This window comes from Capricornis sumatraensis, chromosome 15, assembly GCF_032405125.1.
Source record: "Capricornis sumatraensis isolate serow.1 chromosome 15, serow.2, whole genome shotgun sequence".
In the NCBI taxonomy this organism is placed as follows: domain Eukaryota; kingdom Metazoa; phylum Chordata; class Mammalia; order Artiodactyla; family Bovidae; genus Capricornis; species Capricornis sumatraensis.
The window spans coordinates 74,676,187-74,698,130 of NC_091083.1; the positions used below are offsets into that span (position 1 = coordinate 74,676,187).

The 21,944-nt window shown below is 46.6% G+C and overlaps 1 protein-coding gene across 1 annotated transcript in view; it reads right to left on the reverse strand.

Annotated features, from left to right (window-relative positions):
• The window catches only part of PTPRT (protein tyrosine phosphatase receptor type T), an 815,678-nt gene that overhangs the window by 724,043 nt on the left and 69,691 nt on the right, over positions 1–21,944 (reverse strand). The gene's annotated exons all lie outside the window — the stretch shown is intronic.

Genomic DNA, 21,944 nt, shown 5'->3' on the forward strand with positions numbered 1-21,944 from the left:
GTTTGGCGAGGCCATGCAACTGGTTTCCAGCCAACAGGTCCTAAGGATGAAGCCTGCCACTTCCTGGCTTGACTCTTCAAGGCGGACAACCTCTACCCTCACCCAGCTCCTACTGCTTCATCCTCCTTTAATCTCATCCTTCACAGGATGATTCCTGGACCAGGAGTCTCAGAATCACCTGGGAGCTGGGAAGAAATGCACACTCTTGGGCCCCACCCCACATCTACTGAATCTGAATTTGCATTCCATCAAGATCACGAGGTGCTGTATATGCACATTCAGGCCCCAGAATCACTGCCGCGTTGTCTTTTTCCTGTCCACCAACTGAAACGACAGGATTCTAGGAGCCTGAGGGACAGCAAAGCCACAGTTAAAGGAACCGAGTTCCCTGAATGACCATGACCACGAGGAAGGCCATCACCATTAGGAACACTCTTTGTGGACTTCAAGCAAGGAATAAGCTATTATTAGGTCATTAAGCCGTTGAACATCTGACGTTCACTTCTGCAGCTAGCATTATCGTTATTATTTTGGCATCCCTGCAGAGCCCCTGCTTCCTGCAAGTCCCTTTTCTTCAGCAGATAACATGAGCAATGACAGTTACTAAGCAAGGCTGCGAGATGCTACAAACAGGGACATCATTGAGAGAAGCATCCTCGGGTGAAAAGAAGCAGAAAAGGCTGAGAATGAAAAGCATGGGTTCGCAGAAAAAAAAAAAAAAACTCGAGAAGGAAATAACATCCTGAACCTTCATTAAGACGCTTCATGTCTCAGGGGCACCAGAGTGGGTTGCATTAGGGCAAACCGTGGTTCCCACTACCCTCACCCCTAACGTCAGTCTGTGGGATTTCACATGCATCCTCAGGCCTGCAGACCAGACAGAAAAGCATACATTAAGGGGCAAGGATCAGAGAGATATATAAGAAAACTGAAACAAACGGAAGAAAACAATGACTGCCCATGCCTCCCCACCCAGCTGACCTGCAAAGAAGGGGAGGGTCAGGCCAGAAGGGATTGGTAGGATGGAGCCCTGCTCAGGAATGTCCCAGTGAGGCTGCCTTGGAGTCCAAGAGACAGAGTGTAAGAGAAGACCCTCTGGGGACGTGGATGGGAAGCTCAGCAGCACCTGGTCTGCCCACAGGATGGGGGGTATGGTGACACTGGGAAGGGCATCCAGAACAGCAACTGTGGCGAGGGTCTCCTTCTATGCCCTGCAGGCAGTGGGCTTCCATGAGGAGTCCAGAGTATAAGTATGTTCTTATACTCATGCACTCAAGACCAGCCCCAAGGATTCTCACAAGTGACTTGGGAGAGCCTTAGGAAGGCAGAAAGGGGCTTGGCAGACAAGCAGGTAGAGACTTGGGGACATAAGATTTAGACCTGGATTAGTGTCCAATCACCACTGTAACTATTACCACAAACGCAGTGGCTTCATACAACACAAACGTATTCTCTCTTTTAGAAGTCTAAAATCAAGGTGTTATAAGGCTGCTTTCTTTTTGGAGGCTTCGGGAGATAAAACTGTTTCCTTGCCTTCAGTGGTTGCCTGCATTCCTCGGCTCATGGACCCTTCCTCCATCTTCAGAAGGCCATCACTCCAACCTCTGATTCCACAGACACATCTTTTTCCGACTTTGACTCTCCTGTCTCCTTCTTAAAAGGACCCTGAACAATTAGGATCCCTCCAGACAGTTAGGATCATCCCTCCACTGCAGTGTCCTTAATTCAATGACATCTGCAAAACCCCTTTTGTCATGGAAAGTAACATATGCACCTTTGCAGATATTTGTGTTAATATGACTACAAACATACTTCTAAGCTACTGAACCAGATATAGAAGAAGGATAGCAGATTGAATCAGAAGCCAGCAGGTATGCACTGTCTGAACAACAGTTGCCCCAGGGAATCTGAGTGCTACTATAAGTGTAAAAGGTCCCTTGCAGTATTAGATCCTGTCACCATGAATGTCTTATAATAGAAGCATGGGATAAAAAGCAAAATGTAGGGTTGAACCATTTGGCTCCCAATCTAGACAGAAAAAGAAAAAGTTCTGGGAAAAGAGCAGGGAAGACCCACGTTTCAGCAGGGGAAATTCCTCAGGGCAACTAGCCCATGGAACCATCGCGTCATCCGTGGCTCCTCAGACACCCACTCCCACATGTGCTCAGGCCATCTTCCAAGCTCATCGGACCAGTGACCTGGAGCAGAAACGTGCTCTGTAGTCTGGCCACTCAACATCTGAACTCTCTTCCCGTGTCTGGGGAACTCCTCGAGTTTTAAAGCAGAGCCCACTTCTGCTTTGGAAATGGAAAGGACCAGATGCCCCCTGTCCCAGCCTCCTCTATAGCTAGGCCTCAGACACACGATCTCAGGTCTACCAAACAGGCACACCCAACCCCAATTTCTGAACCGGACTCTAGAGACTGGAGTCTCTGAACCAGGGCTCCGCGAAGGAGAGTCTGTATGGAGAGGGCAGCAGCTGACGGTAGCAGAGGCAGAGGAAGGTGCCTCTGAGCTGCAGAGACAGTAACCACAGAGGACCTTGAAGCAAACCCAGCCTGGCTGGAGTGGAGCACAGCCCCTGAGCACAAGACACAGAGGCAGGGGTGACTAACGCAACCAGGGTGAATCAGGACATCTTCCAGGAACGGACTGAGCTGAGCTGGCATCTGAAGAGTGAATAGAAGCCAGACCTCACCAATCACTGAGCATATTATGAACCCTGATAATAGAATCTGACCAGCTTTAAGCCCCTTCCTGTACCTGCAGGAACGCCAGCACCAAGCAACACTCCCTATGTATTGATATTTCCTGAAGTGCCCACAGCACCCCAAGGAATGACACCAATCCCCTCGTTCTCAGGGCGCTTCCAGATGCAGGTTCCCCCATATGCCCCTACCATCATTTGTGATGGCTCGATGACTGGGTGGGTCCTTGTTCCTGTCTCTCTGCCCTGAAACAGACTCAGGGGACACACAATACAACTGCTTTGGCCCCAACATCTGGAAGGTTGGTTCTAGGGCCAGCTCTTTCTGCAAACCCACAAGGCTTTTTTCCTCCCCCTCCTCCATCAGGGCCTATGCTCACCATTGCCCTCTACAGTTAGCTCTTAATTCCACTTGCCATTATCTTTCATGATGGATTTCTTCCTCCACCCATGGCCAGGCAACAGGCTTCCTCTAGTATTCTCATAACTGCAAGGGGCTGGTTTTTTTTTTTCCTCTCCTGATGCCCCTTCCACAGGAGTATTGTCAGCCTATCAGGTTTAGTGTAGATCAGAAGATGTAAAGAGATACAGATATAGCTCTGAACTCCACACATCAGAACATGCAAGCCTCTCCTCTTTCCCAGCTGGGGTTGGTCCCTTCCATCGAAGTGCTCCTGGTGGCAGTTTGGGAGGGCATTTCTAGTGAAGCAAACAGCACGTGCAAAGGCAGAGAGGCAGGAAGCCGCAGCAATCCACAGCCAAGCCTGGCATCTCAGCGAAGGGTGGGGTCCAGCCATCTACAGCCCCACACACATCAAGCCCCTCTTACAGAGGTCTGGCCAGGCCCTCTAGAAAGGAGGGAAGGCTGTCTCTGGGCTGAGCGCAGACCTGCCTGCCGTCATAGAGATTGCTCAGGAATGAAAGCCCGCATGCATCAGCAGCACAGTGGGGCCCTCTTTGATCAACAGGTTGTCTTAATTAATACCATTCCGAGGCTGTCAGTTTCCTGGAGATCAAAAATGAGCCCGTCATTATGCGAGATCAGTCAGAAACAAGAAAGAGAAAGACTGTAAATACATTCTCTCCCCTCCCCAATTTTTTTTCCTCCCCTTCAAAAATCTACTGGCGTGATCAGGAACATAAAACAGCTTTAGTTTCCTCATAGTTATTACACATAGTCCCCAAAACTGTGGAATTAAACCAGGAAGTACTCTCTGGCTGGCCATAAATTTTGCATTTTTTTCCCCTTCGTGCATAACGCCTTGATAAGAGCCCCGTTATTGATGTGTCTGCGACACAGATCCCCTTTTTGGAGGCAAAAACGCTTCTCCGCAGCAGATGGTGGCTATTGTGTTTACACATGAGCACCTCAGGATTGCATTTCCTCACGTCGGCAGTAAAAAGAAAGCCCTAATTGGGTTTTTAATGGCTTTGCACATTGTTCATTAAGATTACATGAGTGTGCTCGCGACTGGCAGCTGAAGGCCTGGAGCTCCGAGAGCTGGGAGCCATCCCTGCAGACAGGTGGCCCTGCCAGCTTCCAGCGCCAGCACCTACGAGGAGGGAGCGGATGGTGGCAGGACCCAAACGCTGCCCGCAGCCAGCGCAGCTGTGATGGCATGGAACACGTCCTGGACTTGCAGTCAAGAAAACTGGGTCTCAGTCCCACACCTGTCACTCCTCGGCTGCCTCACTTTGAGCAAGTCAGTGAGCCTCCCTGGACCTCACCGTCCTCATCTGTAAAGTGGGATAATGAAAGCTACACGTCCAAGTCTTGCCGTTGCTTGGTTTTTGGTGTATATTACATGAAACACTGGACCTGACTCAATAAGCATTAGTTTCAGAACAAATGGCCAGCAGCAGGTGACAACGAGCCAAATGCAATTTATGTTTGATGTCACTAATGCTTATTAAGAACTTAGTACATGTCAGGCATGATCTAGGAAATAAAATTGTAATTTAATTTTAATTAAATATAAATAGGCATGCATTGCTATTAGCTACTAAATCAGAGAACGCAGTTCTAGACCCTAAAGTCTCTGCTTATTGAACAAGTGTAATTAGTATATTTGAAACTTTCTACCTCTGTAACTTGATCTGACATGAAACAGAATGGAATCTGTTGCTCTATTCTCACCCCTTGCAAGTCATCAGTCATCAAATCCTGGGGCTGATTTCCCCTTGTGTTTCTTGTATCATCTTCTTCCTCTCCACTCTCACAGCTACTGGACTACCTTGTGTCCAGGACATTTGTGTTACGGGCTTTCTGTCTGTTTCACGGATGTTTGCCAACAACTTCCTACCAGTGTAGGCCTTAATTCCTTCACCATCCAATGTAGCAGCAAGTAGCCTCATCTCCCTACAATGCAAAACTAGCTGTGACATATCTTCAACTTCCTAGGAAGTCCTTTTTTATAGGAAACTTTCTGTCTCCTATAAAGTCCAGAGTCTTTCATGGAGATGTTTGAAAGCCTCCATATTTGGCTTCTATTTCCTGCCTTGCATATGAATACTCTCTCACTACACAGCCCTCAACCACTCTATGGTAAGTTAATAATGGTTTCCCATAGATGCCCATGTTGTAATCTTTCAGTTCAGTTGCTCAGTCGTGTCCGACTCTTTGCGACCCCATGAATCGCAGCACGCCAGGCCTCCCTGTCCATCACCAACTCCCGGAGTTCACTCAGACTCATGTCCATTGAGTCGGTGACACCATCCAGCCATCTCATCCTCTGTCGTCCCCTTCTCCTCCTGCCCCCAATCCCTCCCAGCATCAGAGTCTTTTCCAATGAGTCAACTCTTCGCATGAGGTGGCCAAAGTACTGGAGTTTCAGCTTTAGCATCATTTCTATCTTTGGAGCCTGTGAATATGCTACCTTACATGCCCAAGGTTGCAGATACAATTGCTTATCAGATGACCCTGCGATAGGACTATTCTGGATGAGAAAGGAGGAAGAGGCAGAATCAGAGAAGGAGGTGAAGAGGCTTCACTGCTGGCTTTGAAGATGGAGGAAGAAGCCACAGACCAAGAAATGGCAGTGGTCTCTAGAGACTAGAAAAGGCAAGAAAAGCTTCTCCCCTCCCCCAGAGCCTCCAGAAAGAAACTCAGCCCTCCAGACCCCTCAATTTTATCCCAGTGAAACCCATTTAGGACTCTGGACCACCAGAAATCGCTGTTACAGCAGCAATGGGAAACAAATACACTCTCCAGACTTCTCTGCATCTGGGTCTTTGCTCAAGTGATGCCACTTCTGAAATCCACAATGCTTGGCCCTGTCATGGTCCCTCACTAGATTATTTAAATACACGTCTCTCTTCGTTTTCACTGAAGCCTAGAGAACGGTTATCCCTGCATTGCTGACCCTACCGATGGCTCTCTCATAGCTCTCGTGGACACAGCCTAATTTAAAAATCCAGGATGATGAAGTTTAGCTGTCTGATCACAATAAAAGGCCAGGGGGCACAAAAATGTCAAAAGACACAGTGTACCATAAAGTAAGAAAATATATGGGGAAGAGAAACAGAATTCTACCAGAAGTATCATGAAAACTAAACATCATTTAGTCAGTGATAAACATAAGGATCTACCAATAGCTAGGGTAACAAACACAGTTGACATTATTCATACTATCAATGAAAGCTTTCTAATTATCATGCATCAAAAAAAAAAGGAAAGAAATGTGCTTCCTTTCTAACACAACAGACAATCAGGGCGGGAGGGGGATTAATTACAGCTTAATGGATACATAATATCTATTTAGAACAAAGAAAATACAGCCTGAAGTTTCAAAGGCACAGAACACTTGTGAACGTTTGTTTTTTTTTTTTTTAGAGTCAGTTTGTGTGAACAAGTAATAACTATTTCTGTAATCATTCATTCAGACCAATAAGTTGAGGTTTAAGCATTTCATATGCAAATGTGTTAAGGCAATTCTCCAGGCAACAGCTATCTGAAAATCCATGTAGGGGTGGATAATGTAGCTGAAAAATGGAATTAAACTCAGGGGATTGGATTTGAAGGTGCTGCTGGAAGGAGGCTCTCGGCATGAACCATTCCCCCCAAGACCTGGTTCCTACCTGGGTGCCTGCATTCCTTCCCCATCCCTGAGAAAAAGATGAAAAGTGAGGGAAAGAGGGAGAGAGAAAAGAGAAGGAAAGGAGAAAGAATGGGGGAAATCAGGAGAGGAGGATAAATCAGAGGAGCAGACAAGCAAGATGAGGAGAGGAGACACCGAGAGATGCAGAGGGGAAGCAGGAAGGCGAAAGGGAGGTGGTGACACCAGAGAAACGCAGTTCAGGTGAGGGAAAGGGCACTGAGCCAGGTGGGAGAGGAGGGGAGGAGGACGGTGATGGAGACCGAGCAGAATAAAACCTGAACCCCTTAACGTCTTCTTACCCACTTTGCTCCCAAATCAAGTTCAAGCAAAAGCCTTCTCACGACATTCTTTTTCTGGACCTTCACAATAATCATATGACGAAACCAGACGCAGATAAACATCACAGGGCACACCAGGTTCTCGCCATCTATGATTACATAACTCGCCTCCCCCAGTATCGCAGCAGCAGCAGCATCTCAACATCCCAGGGGAAAAATAAGCATGCTTGTTGGAAACTCAATGGAACCCAACACAGGATAGAATGAGACGTCGGCGACATAAATGATGAAATCTAAGGCTTTGTCTGAGTTGCTCTCTGACATGGGATTAGCAGGACTCTTTGAGCAAAGTCAGAGAAGACAATGGCACCCCACTCCAGTACTCTTGCCTGGAAAATCTCAGGGACGGAGGAGCCTGGTAGGCTGCAGTCCGTGGAGTCACTAAAAGTGAACATGACTGAGCAACTTCACTTTCACTTTTCACTTTCGTGCATTGGAGAAGGAAATGGCAACCCACTCCAGTGTTCTTGCCTGGAGAATCCCAGGGACGGGGGAGCCTGGTGGGCTGCAGTCCATGGGGTCGCACAGAGTCGGACATGACTGAGCGACTTCACTTTCACTTTTCACTTTCATGCACTGGAGAAGGCAATGGCAACCCACTCCAGTACTCTTGCCTGGAAGATCCCATGGATCGAGGAGCCTGGTAGGCTGCAGTCCATGGGGTCATGAAGAGTCGGACATGACTGAGTGACTTCACTTTTCACTTTTGAGCCAAGTCAAGACAGAACTGATGGGCAGGAAATGCCACTCTCCCTTCAGACTCCACCCACTTCCTGTGCATCCAGCTTTGTCACAGGTGCCTCTGTGAGTGAGGGATTCTCTCTCCATTTCTTGACCTGGAAAACAGGTGTGCAGCTAGAGCTTCTGAAGTCCCTCCAAGCGGAGAAGTCAAGGAGCTACAGTCACATGACTAGTTAGTGGTATGGAAGGAACCAGGACTGGCTTGGATTTTCTTTTTTTATATATATAGAAATTTATTTATTTTAATTGGAGGCTAATTACTTTACAATATTCTAGTAGTTTTGCCATACACTGACATGAATCCACCACGGGGGTACATGTGTTCCCCATCCTGAACCCCCGTCCCACCTCCTTCCCTATCCCATCCCTCTGGGTCATCCCAGTGCACCAGACCAGAGCACCCTGTCTCACGCATCGAACCTGGACTGGCGATTCATTTCACATATGACACTATACACGTTTCAATGCCATTCTCCCAAATCATCCCACCCTCGCCCTCTCCCACAGAGTCCAAAAGACTGTTCTATAGATCTGTGTCTCTTTTGCTGTCTCACATATAGGGTTATCATTACCATCTTTCTAAATTCCATATATGTGCTGTATAGCACATTAGTATACTGTATTGGTGTTTTTCTTTCTGGCTTACTTCACTCTGTATAATAGGCTCCAGTTTCATTCACCTCATTAGAACTGATTCAAATGTGTTCTTTTTAACGGCTGAGTAATATTCCATTGTGTATATGTACCACAGCTTTCTTATCCATTCGTCTGCTGATGGACATCTAAGTTGCTTCCATGTCCTGGCTATTATAAACAGTGCTGCGATGAACATTGGGGTACATGTGTCTCTTTCAATTCTGGTTTCCTTGGTGTGTATTCCTGGCTTGGACTTTCTAACTAGGCCCCTCATGGAAGGAGGGTGAAGGAGATGAGACCCTCTGCCTTGGATCTTGTTCCAAGAGAAAGTCATCTTCATTTTCCCACAAGAATTCCTTTCTCGTATTCGTCACATTTGCTCATTAATAACAACAGCAGCAAACACATATTGTCACATTTGACTTCTATTCATTCACTGAATTCTAATATCAGCTCTGTGAAGTGGTTGCTATTATCATCCTTGTCTTGCAAATGAGAAAACTGAGGAACAGAGAGGTTAGGTAACTTGCCCGAGGCCACACAGCTGGCAACAGGGCCAAGATTCAAACCCAGGAGGACGTTCTAATCATCTATAAGCTCTTAGGCTCCAAACCACAAGTAGCGTGTTGCATCTGCTGGCAAGGAATGATCATACATTGTCTTGGGTTGGCTGGCCGTGCCCTGGGGAGCTGGTGCAGGTAGAAAGAGGGGCAAAGAGTGGGAGGAAAGAACAAAATTGACAATCAGTTGTCAAGCTCCTGTCACATTAAGAGTAAAGAGAACAACAGGGCTTCCGGGAACCTTGTCAGACCCCAAATTGTTCTTGACATTCATTGGGCTGAGGCCTTTGCTTCTGCAGCTCTAAATCTCTAAATCGAAATGACATGGAACTAAAATATATATATATTTTAAATCTCCAAACTCTTCACACATCCGTTGGCATGATAATATTTTGATTAGTTACATTTATGCTCCAATTACACTCGGAGAATGTTCAACGGTATTTTTATATATAGCATGTTTGCCATGCTCCATGGAAAATACTAGATTATTTCTTCGTATTTTTGCAATGGGAAAAGCCACAAATGGAAGGAGGGGGGGGGAATGCAAAATGAAGAGATGACTAAGCCTGTTAAAATAGTGCTGCTTTGGCTTCACATTACTAAATTGGGTCACTGCTATTATTTCCCAAGTTTTAAAATACCAGGACTTGGAGAGACATAAAGTATTAAAGTCTACTTTGCCTCACCCGACACTTGCATTGCCCCCACAACATCTGGGTGTGATTCTGAAAGCAACCTGATCACGTATCCATGGAATGTCAAGGTTAATTCTGGGGAAGGTTTGTGTTTTTGTGCTTCTTTTCCTGGAGAGAGGATCCACCTCTACTTCAAAAAGGGCCATAATCCTGTCCATGATAAACAGATAAACATGTACATAAGTCACGAGGTCACCTGAGCTTTGCAAAATGCCTGCCCTAGAGACGCTGGGATGGACTTCACCGTTAATGTTGGCTAGGCGTCCTCACGTTATTTTGTTCTTGGTCAGCAAACCAGACTGTGGTTGGATGCGGTGAGGGTATTACACTGTGTAATGCTGGTATCACACGGGTCTTTGGTCCTGCAGAGAGCTGCTACAGGTTGTCTGCACCCCGATTCCACAACAGCCTCCCCTCAAACCCTTAGCCACCAGGGCTCGCCTTCTCCACTTTTTTCCTGACCTCTGCATCCCTAAGTCATCTAGTACCTCTGCTTCAGTTTCTCCCGTGAGGCTGCCTGTGTGAAAGATAATTCCTCCCTCTGTTTCCTTCCCAAATTCCCTGGAGCCCAGCATTTTGTAAATGGAATGACATTCAGTTCTAACCTCAAATATTACCTGCACACTTGCCATGGGTCTGACATTCTAAAGCAACAGCAGTGAGCAGGACAGTCTTTGCCCTCATGGAGATTATGCCAAGTAAAAGGCAGTTATGGGGACATGGGAGGTTCCGTGACTCTGTGCATATGGAGAGAGATATAGCCTGGACTTGACTGGGGGAGGAGATATACAAACAAAGAAAACGGCAACTTGCTTGAGCAAAGAAACCATGCTGAGCTCTACGGTTAGAGAGGTGTCAGGTGAACTGGGAGCAGAAAGCATGTTTCCAGCGGACCAAATAGTCTCCTTCAAAGCCAAAAAACAAGACAGTCTCTAGATCGTAACGGGGCCAGAAAGAACGGTAGATACAGAGCAGGTACCCTGTAGACCGCCTCTCGAACCTCTCAGCCTCACCGTATAGATAAGGAACTTATCAGAGGGGTACTGTGACTCGTCCAAAGTCACAAAGCCAGAAGGTGGCAGCATCAGGATTCAAACTTAGGACTGTCTGGCTCCAGGATCAGTGCTATTTTCCTCTAAAACAGTGGTCCCCACAGTGAAGCGTGTGAATCGTAATCACCTGGAAAGTTTGTTGAAAGACTGCTGGGTTTCACCCCCAGTTTTGGGATGAAGCCTGAGAATTCTGAAAAGTTGCTAAGTGAAGTCGATGTAGCGGATGTGCAGGCCCCACTTTGAGAACTGCTGGACTGAACCCTGATGAGCAAGGGGTCCATAACCTTGGGCAGGTAGGCCAGCAGTCTTGCTCCCTCTCTCTGTACTGGACTGGGACGCATGCTAACCTTCTGGAGAAGGCGCCCTCCTCCTCCTCCAGGGCCTCATCCTGTGCATCTCGTTTAGGGACAGGAGGGCTCTGACCACTGACCATCAGACACTGAGGCTCGCTCTACAGCCCAACCTCTGCGAGGCCTCTCTGCTGATATGAGCAGCCCCCTTCAATCATTGCTAATTACCAAGAATATCATTAGACACTTATTGACTCCCCGAAATGTACTAGGGTCTGCATAGAAAATAGCACAATAATTATTCCTCCTCTTTTACCATCCTCTAAGGAGCTACAAGAACTTGACAGCTGTTATCCAATTAATCCTGACAGCTTTTGTTTTTAAAATGTAAAGGCATGTCTTTCATCTAAGATAGGAAAAGCTATTTCCTTTTTTGAGGTGAGAATGAGGGCAAAGAGAGGCCAAGTGAAATGGCCAACATCACTAGGGTCATGTCTTGCCCTCTCTCCTGCAAGAACAGCGGAGTAAGGTGGGATCTGGATTCAGACTGCCCGACCAAACCCCAGCTCTGTCAGCTACCAGCTGTGTGACCCTGGGCAAGTTACTAAACCTCTCTGAGCCACAGTTTCTTCAACTGTGATGGGAAAATAATGACAGTAATAGGAGAACCTGTCTGACAGATTTGTTATGAGAATTAAATGTGTTTATATACAGTAAGTACTTAGAATGGTGGTGGTTTGGTTTAGTCGCTAAGTCGTGTCCGACTCTTGCGACCCCATGGACTATAGCCTGCCAGGCTCCTCGGTCCATAGGATTCTCTAGGCAATAATACTGGAGTGGGTTGCCATTTCCTTCTCCAGGGGACCTTCCCGACCAAGGAACTGAACCCAGGTCTCCTGTATGGTAGGCAGATTCTTTACCAACTGAGCTTAATACATCTTAAGATCTTATGTAAATGTTAGTTGTCATGGACACGGGCAGCAGCAGCAGCATCCCCAAGCCCTCCTGTGGATATCTGACTACAGCAGAGGGTAAGACAGTTGGCCCTACCTACCAGCAGGATCAGGTACGTTGCAGGCTCACTTCTCATGCACATGAGGACTCCAGAAGGCACCAGGAAGCCGTGACTCTCCCCAGTTTACCCCAAGGAACATTTTCCTTTACCATTGGTTCTCCAAATGTGGCCCCCAAACCAGCTACATCAGTATCACTTGGGAACTTGATAGAAAAATAAATTCCTGACCTACTGCATCAGAAATTCAGGAGTGCAGCCCAGTCACTATGCTTTCACAAGCCTTCCAGGTGATGTGGATGCACGCTCCAGTTTGAGAACCACTTTTTTGTGTGTGCAAACAGGCTCCAAGGGACCCAGCCTCTTTGGGTGGACCATGATAAGTCAGGAGATTAGGCCAGCTCCTGTCCACTGGATGGTCCCTGCATTTCCCCTGAACAGACAGGCCCCCTGGGGTCACAACACTGTAATACGGGGCCAGAGCCTGTGCTCTTGACCATCGCCCTACACTACCCTGCATGAAACTGCCTTCTCAATTTGCACTCCCAGGAATGCCTCTGAGCATCGTCTTCGTGGGCCAGGTTAGGGAGGGGGCAGGGGCTTTCATCACCGTGGAAGGCAACCATGGTTGGCTCTACACATCAGAGGGCAGGAAGGATATACCTAGAGGGGAATGCTAACTCACAGAAATAGATGCAGAGGGTCCCCCAGTCTTACCTGTATCTGTGAAGCCACTAGCATGTCCCCCTGGTTCTCACCTGGGGCTATGACATCAAGTCCCTCTGACATTCTTCACACCTTCATCCCAAACTGCTCCTTCTTCCGCTCTCTTCCTCCACTTCTAAACCTGTTCCCAGCCCCGCTGATTGCAAATCTGACATCCTACTTCCATCTGACCTTTCCCTAATATCCATCCCCAGCCTCCTTCCCTTGCCTCACTTTTCCTACCAAAATCCACTCTGGGCTCCTTGACCATGAGGCAAACACCCCTCTCCCACTTGGTTACCTCCCTCTTCCTGTTTCCTCCCCCATCCAGTTCAGGGGGCTCCACATTCCAGACCACCGAAAAGCCCCTGCCAGCTCCACCCAGACACGGACAGAAAGACAGAGCAGGACCAGGTAAAGAAGCCGGAGGGCTGAAAGCCACCACGCAGGCGATGGGCTCTGTGTTACTTTTCTGCAGCTTCTGTAACTGAGGACCACACACTTGAGTGGCTGAAACAGTGGAAAAGCTTTGTCTCCCAGTCCTGAAACCTAGGAGTCTGAGGTCAAGATGTCAGCAGGGCTGGTTCTTCCCAAGGGAGAAGAATCTGTCCCTGGAGAATCTGTCCCACATCTCTCTCCAGCTTCTGCTGGGAGGTGGGCAGTCTTAGCATTTTCTGGCTTGTAGAAGCATCACCCCAATCTCTGCCTTCAAATTCACACTGAATTCTCCCCATCTCTCTGCCTTCAAATTTCCCCTTTTTATAAAGACACCAGCCTTATTGGAGTTGAGGGCCTTATATCTGCAATATTTCTGTTTACAAATAAGGTCCCATTCTGAGGTACAGGGTTGAGGGGGGCTAGCGACTTCACTTTGACTTTTCACTTTCATGAATTGGAGAAGGAAATGGCAACCCACTCCAGTATTCTTGCCTGAAGAATCCCAGGGATGGGGGAGCCTGGTGGGCTGCTGTCTATGGGGTCGCACAGAGTCGGACACGACTGAAGCGACTTAGCAGCAGCAGCAGCAGCAGGACTTCAATGTATGAATTTGGGGAGGGAGGTAAGTTTCAGTCCATAACAAGATTCTAAATCCCTACGATGCTCAAAACCCAGAGACACGTCTTAGGTATCATGCAGGAGAATTCTGGTAGAGATGACCAAACACCCAACTTGGAGATGTGGTGTAGCCCTCACTGTCTTTCATTTTAAAGTAAAACCCGGGGTGGGGGTGGTGGAACAATAGAAAAGTAGAATGTAGGAGAGAAAATCGCCCACCATAGAAAGACAACACCACCAACATCTTGCAGTATTTCCTAGCAGCCTCATTTCCTGGCATGGGTTGGTGCTTTCTACGCAGATGTGGCATTTAATTGGGCTTGTGACTGTGGTTTGTAAACCTTTCCCGAAGAAGAGGCTTAATGAGGGATTACAGTTTACAGTGGACTCTTTTTTGCACCGCAGCTACACTCAGATGCCACTGGGGAAGGCACAAGCCGTCCTTCCACAGGGCTGCTGGTTCATTATGTCCCAACTTGGTTCTAGGACAAATGTACACCGAGCACCTGTTAAGTGCCGGGTGCTGGAGGAGGCCCTGGGAATACAGCTGTGAACAGGCAGCCAGGGTGCTTCATCAGAGAGAATTCACTGAGATGGAAATCCTCCTCCAGAGCTTTGGGACAAACTGAATAGGGCTTCAGTGAATGTCTCTCCCAGGGATGCTCACCAGCCTTTATCCCATGATTTCTTCATTTTGAGTTCCTGATCTGGGGTTCATCTTTCGATACTCCAATGTTCAATGATAATTCTGCAGGAAGGCTCTCTGAATGGTATATATTCTGAGCCCATGTATTTCTGATACTGTATCATTTTTATAGCATAGATGACAGGGCTGTAACCAACTTGCTTGAATCTCAACCTATTCACTTCTAATTACCCCCATGCTCTTATACTTTGCTGACAGAACAAGGAGAACAAGCTGACCTTTCCTGTGTCAGATCCTCTTCTTCCGTACACACCTCCAAAGCAGGTGGACAGGCACAACTCACACCCAGAATCCTAACATACAGAAGATTCTTTCATCCCATAGGTTTGTGCTTGAGAGCTCCACAAGGCAACCCAGATGCAGGAGTCAGACTGCCTGCAGTCAAATTCCAGTTCTGTCATATCCTAAAGTGCACTGTGGGGCAAATTACTTAGACTCTCCGTGTATTTGTTTCCCCATCTGCAAAACGGGTATAATAAAAGTCCCAGCCTTCTAGGATCACCATGAGGATGAACTGAGTTAATATATGCAATGGCTCAGAAAAGAGGCTGAAAACCTCTTCTCATAAAGGGCCAGGTAATCGATATCTGAGGCTTTGGAGGCTATACAATCATTGTCACAAACACTCAACTCTACTTTTGGAGCATGGTGGCAGTCATAAAAATAGATAAATAAATGAGGCAGTGTTCCAATAAAACTTCACAAAAACAGGGGGCAGAGGCAGCCCAGAAGGGATACGCCATAGAGGCAGCCTGTGAAGTCTGTGGATCCCTGACTTAGAAGATACTCAGCAAACATGGTAAAGAACCTGCCTTGCCATGCAGGAGACACAGGTTTGATTGCTGGGTCAGGAGGATCCTCTAGAGAAGGGAATGGCTAATCCCTCCAGTATTCTTGCTTGCAGAATTCCACAGGCAGAGGAGCCTGGCAGGCTACAGTCCATGGGGTCGCAAAGAGTCGGACGTGACTGAGCAGCTAACACTTCTTCTACAGCAAATACTAAGCTCTCAATAGACGTCAGGTATTCTTATTAACTACAATTCAATTCAGAAGGCTGGTGGTTGGATCATCTCCTCTGCTTGCTGTCTGGTTCTCTGACACTATGAACACATGGTGTACGAAAAACCACCATCCACAGAAGCTTTCCTTCCAACCCACCTATAGCACTCTACTTGTGGAAACTACACCATCCAAGATGCAATGTTCTGCCACAATTTTCCAGGTAATTTTTGCCCTGTTGTATTTGTGAGTTTCAGCCTCCAGCAAGATGTAAAAAGAAAGGGTGGGAGGAAAACAATAGAATTCTGAGCGCTTTAGAAAGCTGTGTTCTTGCCACAAACAGATACTTGTCCCATTTCAGGTCAGACACCCCTTCTATGAGAGGGACAGGAAAGAATTAAAGCCACATCTCACTTCTGTTGGGGGCACAGAATAGCTGGCTGATCTAATGTTTATCCTGACCATTTCAATCAGCTTAAGGGTCGAGGGACATTTCTCCCAGATTCTGTCCAAAGGTTACCTGTCTTAGTTGCTACCGCCTCAGCCTTTGTTGCTGTCCTCAGGGGGGATTTTCATGGGAAGCTGCAAGAGGCTGGATTCCCAAAGGACCATAGGGTTTATTTTCACCCTGGACTCTGATCATCCAGAGTAGAGTTGCTGAGCCTTGTGATCTCCAGGTGCCCTTTGTTTCACTCCAAACATGTGGCTGCAGTTCTTCATCCATGTCTCAAGATGTTGAGTTTTTCTTTCACCATCTACACCAAGTAAGCTATATCTGCTTTTTCCATTTTGACCAAAAATGATATATTAGGACCCAGAGCCAAAAGCAAAGACAATATATATGGGCCAAGACTGGCTCTTACCTACCACGTATATGAGTTTCCTGGACTTCCCAGGTGGCGCAGTGGTAAAGAATCCACCTGCCGATGTAGGAGACACAAGAGGGTTCAGTCCCTGGGTCGGGAAGATCCTCTGGAGAAGGAAATGGCAACCCACTCCAGTATTCTTGCCTGGGAAATCCCGTGGACAGAGGAGTCTGGTGGGCTACAGTCCAAGGGGTCACAAAGAGTTGGACACAACTGAGCAACTGAGCACGCACACACACGCATGAGTTTCCTAGGGCTGTCGTAACAAATCACCACAAACCTGGTGGTTTCAGATGGCAGAAATTTACTCTCCCACAATTTCAGAGGGCAGAAGTCTGAAGTCAAGGTGTGACTGCAGGGCTGGGTTCTCCTAAGTCTCTGGGGAGAATCCTCACCTCCTCCAGCTTCCGTTGTCCGCTTCACTCTTGCCTCTGTCTCCATCCTCATGTGGCCTTCTCCTCTGTCCCTATGTTTCAAATCTCTGTCTTTCTTGTACACAAACACCTATATTTGGTCACTGAGCCCACCTTAAATCCAGGATGAGCTCTCCTTGAGATCCTTGACTATCTCTGCAAAGACCTTTGTTTTCCAAATTAGGTCACATTCACAGGTTCAGGGAGTTAGAACTTGAACATAACGGGTTATTATTCAACCCTTTAGAACTATATTTGGCTTCCCTGATAGCTCAGTTGGTAAAGAATCCACCTGCAATGCAGGAGACCCTGGTTCGATTCCTGGGTCAGGAAGATCTGCTGAAGAAGGGATAGGCTACCCACTCTGGTATTCTTGGGCTTCCCTTGGGGCTCAGCTGGTGAAGAATCCACCTTCAATAAAGGAGGCCTGGGCTCAGTCCCTGGGTGGGGAAGATCTCCTGGAGAAGGGAAAGGCTATCCACTGCAGTATTCCAGCCTGGAGAATTCCATGGACTGTATAAACCATGGGGCCACGAAGAGCTGGACACAATTGAGTGACTTTCACTTTCACAACTATATTGAGTGACCCTGTACAGGTCACCTGCCTTCATGCTGAGACTCAACTTCTATATCAACACAATAGAGAGTGGGAGGAAAAGGAGACCTATTTGGCACAGTTAAAGACACAGAAAAAGCATGAGCTACGTGTCTGTTGAACCCACATCAGGCATTCATCCCCTGGGGACAGAGCAGTTTCACAGAACTGGGTAAAACCTGGAGACTGACCAAGTTCATGCAGAGATTACACACAGTGCTAAGTAAGCCCAATTCACCTTCGGGATTGCACTATGTGGCCTCAAAAACATTTCCCAGGTCTAACCTATGTCTGAATGAAACAGAAGCTGGAGTCTGCAGCCCCTCATCTGTTAAACATGGATAAGGATGGTTTCCAGATTCCTTCCAGCTCTCACAATCCATGGTTTCAGGATTTCCATAAACGTTTAGGCCTCAGATTCATGACAACTAGAATATGGTCCCTCACCCACAGGGGAGAAATCAGATTTCAGAGCAGTTTCTCAATGCTGTTTCCTCCTTTTGCTCAGGTCATAGGCCATCCTGGCTCACCTCTCCCCATCCCCCAGCATCAAGACTTGAATCACAGCTCCAATATTTAACCCAGGACAAGCATCATCGAACCTAGGACAAGCGTCTCATTTTTTAATGTACTTAACATCTTAGTAAATTAAAGTGTCAGAAAATAGAGAAACTTACAAAGAATTTAATAAAGAAACTTAACAGAGAAAATAGAGAGACAGTGAATAACATACAGGTCTCCCCGACTTTTCAACAGTTTGCTTTATACCACTTTACCTTTATGGAAGACTTATATTAGTATCTGTTTTCAACAATAGAAAGAAACCCAAAGAGGATTTCTGCTCTTGGGGAAAAAAAAAAAAAAAACTAAACTAAACTAAAAGCAAAAATAAGGTTCAGCATTTGTTTTGCAGGATGTGTTAGAGAGGCACCTCCACCTCCTTCCCTGGGAACTAGATGGAGCTTCTCAGCATCATGTGGCCACAGTTTTGAACTGTGTCTGTGAGCATCTGTGCTTTATCTCCATTTATTTTGTGTATCCATTAGCAAGATGTGTCCTAAGGAAATTGCTTCTTCGATTTGTGCCATTTCGACTTAGGAAATGTCTCATAGGAACGCTTTACTTTTGGATAGCAGGGAAACCTGTAATAAACATCCGTTGCTCCACTACCCATGATCCACACTGTTAACATCCTGACATACCTGCTTGCCTTTTTACTCACTGGGTCAGTTGTGTCAGTTTCTGCTATACAGCAAAGTGACTCAGTTATACTTATGCACACGTCCCTCTTTTTTGACTTCCTTCCTTTTTAGGTCACCACAGAGCATTAGATGGAGTTCCCTGAGCTATACGGCCAGTTCTCATGAGTTATTTTATACATGAAAGTGAAAGTCACTCAGTCATGTCTGACTCTTTGTCGCCCCATGGACTATAGGCCACCAGGTTCCTCTGTCCATGGAATTCTCCAGGCAAGAATACTGGAGTGGGTAGCCATGCCCTCCTCCAGGGGCTCTTCCGGATACTGGGATTGAAACCAGCAGATTTTGATCTGCAGACAGATTCTTTACCACCTGAGCCACCAGAGAAGCTTATACATCAGTTCAGTTCAGTTCAGTCGCTCCATCGTGTCCGACTCTTTGTGACCCCATGAATCGCAGCACACCAGGCCTCTCTGTCCATCACAAACTCCCGGAGTTCACTCAGACTCATGTCCATTGAGTCAGTGATGCCATCCAGCCATCTCATCCTCAGTCGTCCCCTTCTTCTCCGGCCCCCAATCCCTCCCAGCATCACAGTCTTTTCCAATGAGTCAACTCTTTGCATGAGGTGGCCAAAGTACTGGAGTTTCAGCTTTAGCATCATTCCTTCCAAAGAAATCCCAGGGTTGATCTCCTTCAGAATGGACTGGTTGGATCTCCTTGCAGTCCAAGGGACTCTCAAGAGTCTTCTCCAACACCACAGTTCAAATGCATCAATTCTTCAGCGCTCAGCCTTTACATAGTAGTATATATATGTCAATCCCAAACTCTCAATTCATCCCACCCCACACCCTTGTTGGTAGCTTGGTATCCAAACATTTGTTCTCTATGTCTGTCTATTTCTGCTTTGAAAGTAATTTTATCTATACCATTTTTCTAGATTTCACATATATGCATTAATACACAATACTTTTCTCTTGACAGATCACTTCATTGTTACTATGAAAATGATACATAATTCACTTTGAAGAATTCAAAAAGTGCCAAAAAATACAAATATCTAAGTTAAAAATAGTCCCTAGTCTCATCGCCCAAAAATAGCTGTCATTAACATATGGCTAACATCACTGTAAATATCTAATGATATGCATGCAGGCTAAGTTGCTTCAGTCACATCCAGCTCTTTGGGACTCCTGGACAGTAGCCCACCAGCCTCCTCTGTCTATGGGATTCTCCAGGCAAGGATACTGAAGTGGGTTGTCATGCTCTCCTCAAGGGGATTGTCCCAACCCAGAGATCGAACCCGTGTCTCCTACGTCTCTTGCATTGGCAGGCAGGTTCTTTACTGCTAGTGCCACCTGGGAATCCTATCTTATGATATATGCAGAGACAAAAGGATGGATCTCAAGTAGATGGATGGGCAGAAGAATAGGAAAGAATCAGTTCAGTTCAGTTCAGTTCAGTTCAGTTGCTCAGTCGTGTCCGACTCTTTGGAAAGAATAAATACTATCAAATATGGGATAAAACATCATGTACTATTTTAAAAGTTTTATGTGTGATATTGATTTTTACTTGTATTTAACAGGAGAAAAATGTAACTAAACAAAATGGAAGGAAACGCAGACCGTCAAATGTTTCTCCATCATAAGCTTTTTGCCAAATGATCCTTTTGAAGTTACAAACACAGGCTGTGAAGAAATCATGAAGAGTCTGGAGTAATTATGTTGTTTTTTAACTATTTATTTTAATTTTAGACACTATTTAATGACTTCATGCTGTGAAAGACAGCATTAGCACTCATACACTTCCTCTCAAATTCCCTCTCCCTAGCTCTCAATCTCTCAGCTTTAATTGTTGGTGGCTGCCTGGGTTTATAACCTTCCCACCCTGATCTATAACTGTAACTGCCCGAGTTGTTTATTGTTAGCTCTATATTTAAATGGAATCACTGCTGCTGCTACTGCTAAGTCACTTCAGTCGTGTCCAACTCTGTGTGACCCCATAGACGGCAGCCCACCAGGCTCCCCCGTCCCTGGGATTCTCCCAGCAAGAACACTGGAGTGGGTTGCCATTTTCTTCTCCAATGCATGAAAGTGAAAAGTGAAAGTGAAGTTGCTCAGTCGTGTCTGACTCTTAGCGACCCCATGGACTGCAGCCTAGCAGGCTCCTCCATCCATGGGATTTTCCAGGCAGAGTACTGGAGTGGGGTGCCATTGCCTTCTCTGAATGGAATCACTATCCATCATCAATCCTTACACTATGAGTTCCGCATTCACGAATCTTTCATTTTTATTCACTCTTAATTGGCTGGATTTTGTGACTCAGGACTTTTTCAAGATCTCATGGAAGTTATACTTATTCTGAGTACATGTACTCTTTATTTTAACTGGAGCGTCCTTGCTGTCCAATGTCGTATAACAAAGTGAATTAGTTACGTGTGTGTGTGTGTACCCCCTCCCTCTTGGCCTCCACCCCACCTCACCCCCATCCCGCCCATCTAGGTCATCAGAGAACACGAGCGGAGCCCTCTACACTTCACGGCAGGCTCCCACGTGTGTATCTGTCTCACACGTGGCAGTGCTCCCCGTGCGTCACCCCCATCCCCTGCCCCATGCCCACACGGCCGGTCTATTCATCTGTGTCTTTACTGCTGAGCTGAAAAAAGTCTGAAGGAAAGTCACAGGCTCAAAATAGCCTGGAGTTAAAACTCCCCTCTGGGTCCTCCCTACCATTCTATGCAAAACAAAGAACCTCTCACCCGAAGAAAAAAATAATGGACATTAACGTTGATTACGCCCAGCTCCAGTGGGTCCCAGTCTCTGGCAGATCTCCAGAATTCCTTGCCCCAGCCGTTGAAGAGATAACGAACCCAAACAACCTTGGAGAAGAACAGGCCCGCTTAAGACAGTCGATTTCCACATCTATGCGTATATATACTTACTCTTTTCTTGGGTTAGTACAGCAGCTCACTCATCTGACTGCTCCCCCTTCTGGCCTCATTAACGGCAGTCTGTTCCTGGAAAGTGCCGGTCTCATTCTTTTCCTGAACCTTGCCTCCTCTAACTCCCTTACCCTACAAGGTTCATCTGCACCATTTTTCCAGATTCCACATATATGTGTTAATATACAATCTTTGTTTTCCTCTTTCTGACTGACTTCACTCTGCATGACAGACTCTAGGCCCATCTGCATGAACAAGTACATGTACTTTTCTTTTTTGAACTTTTTACCCTGTATTGGGGTGTAGCCAATTAACAATGTTGTGATAGTTTCA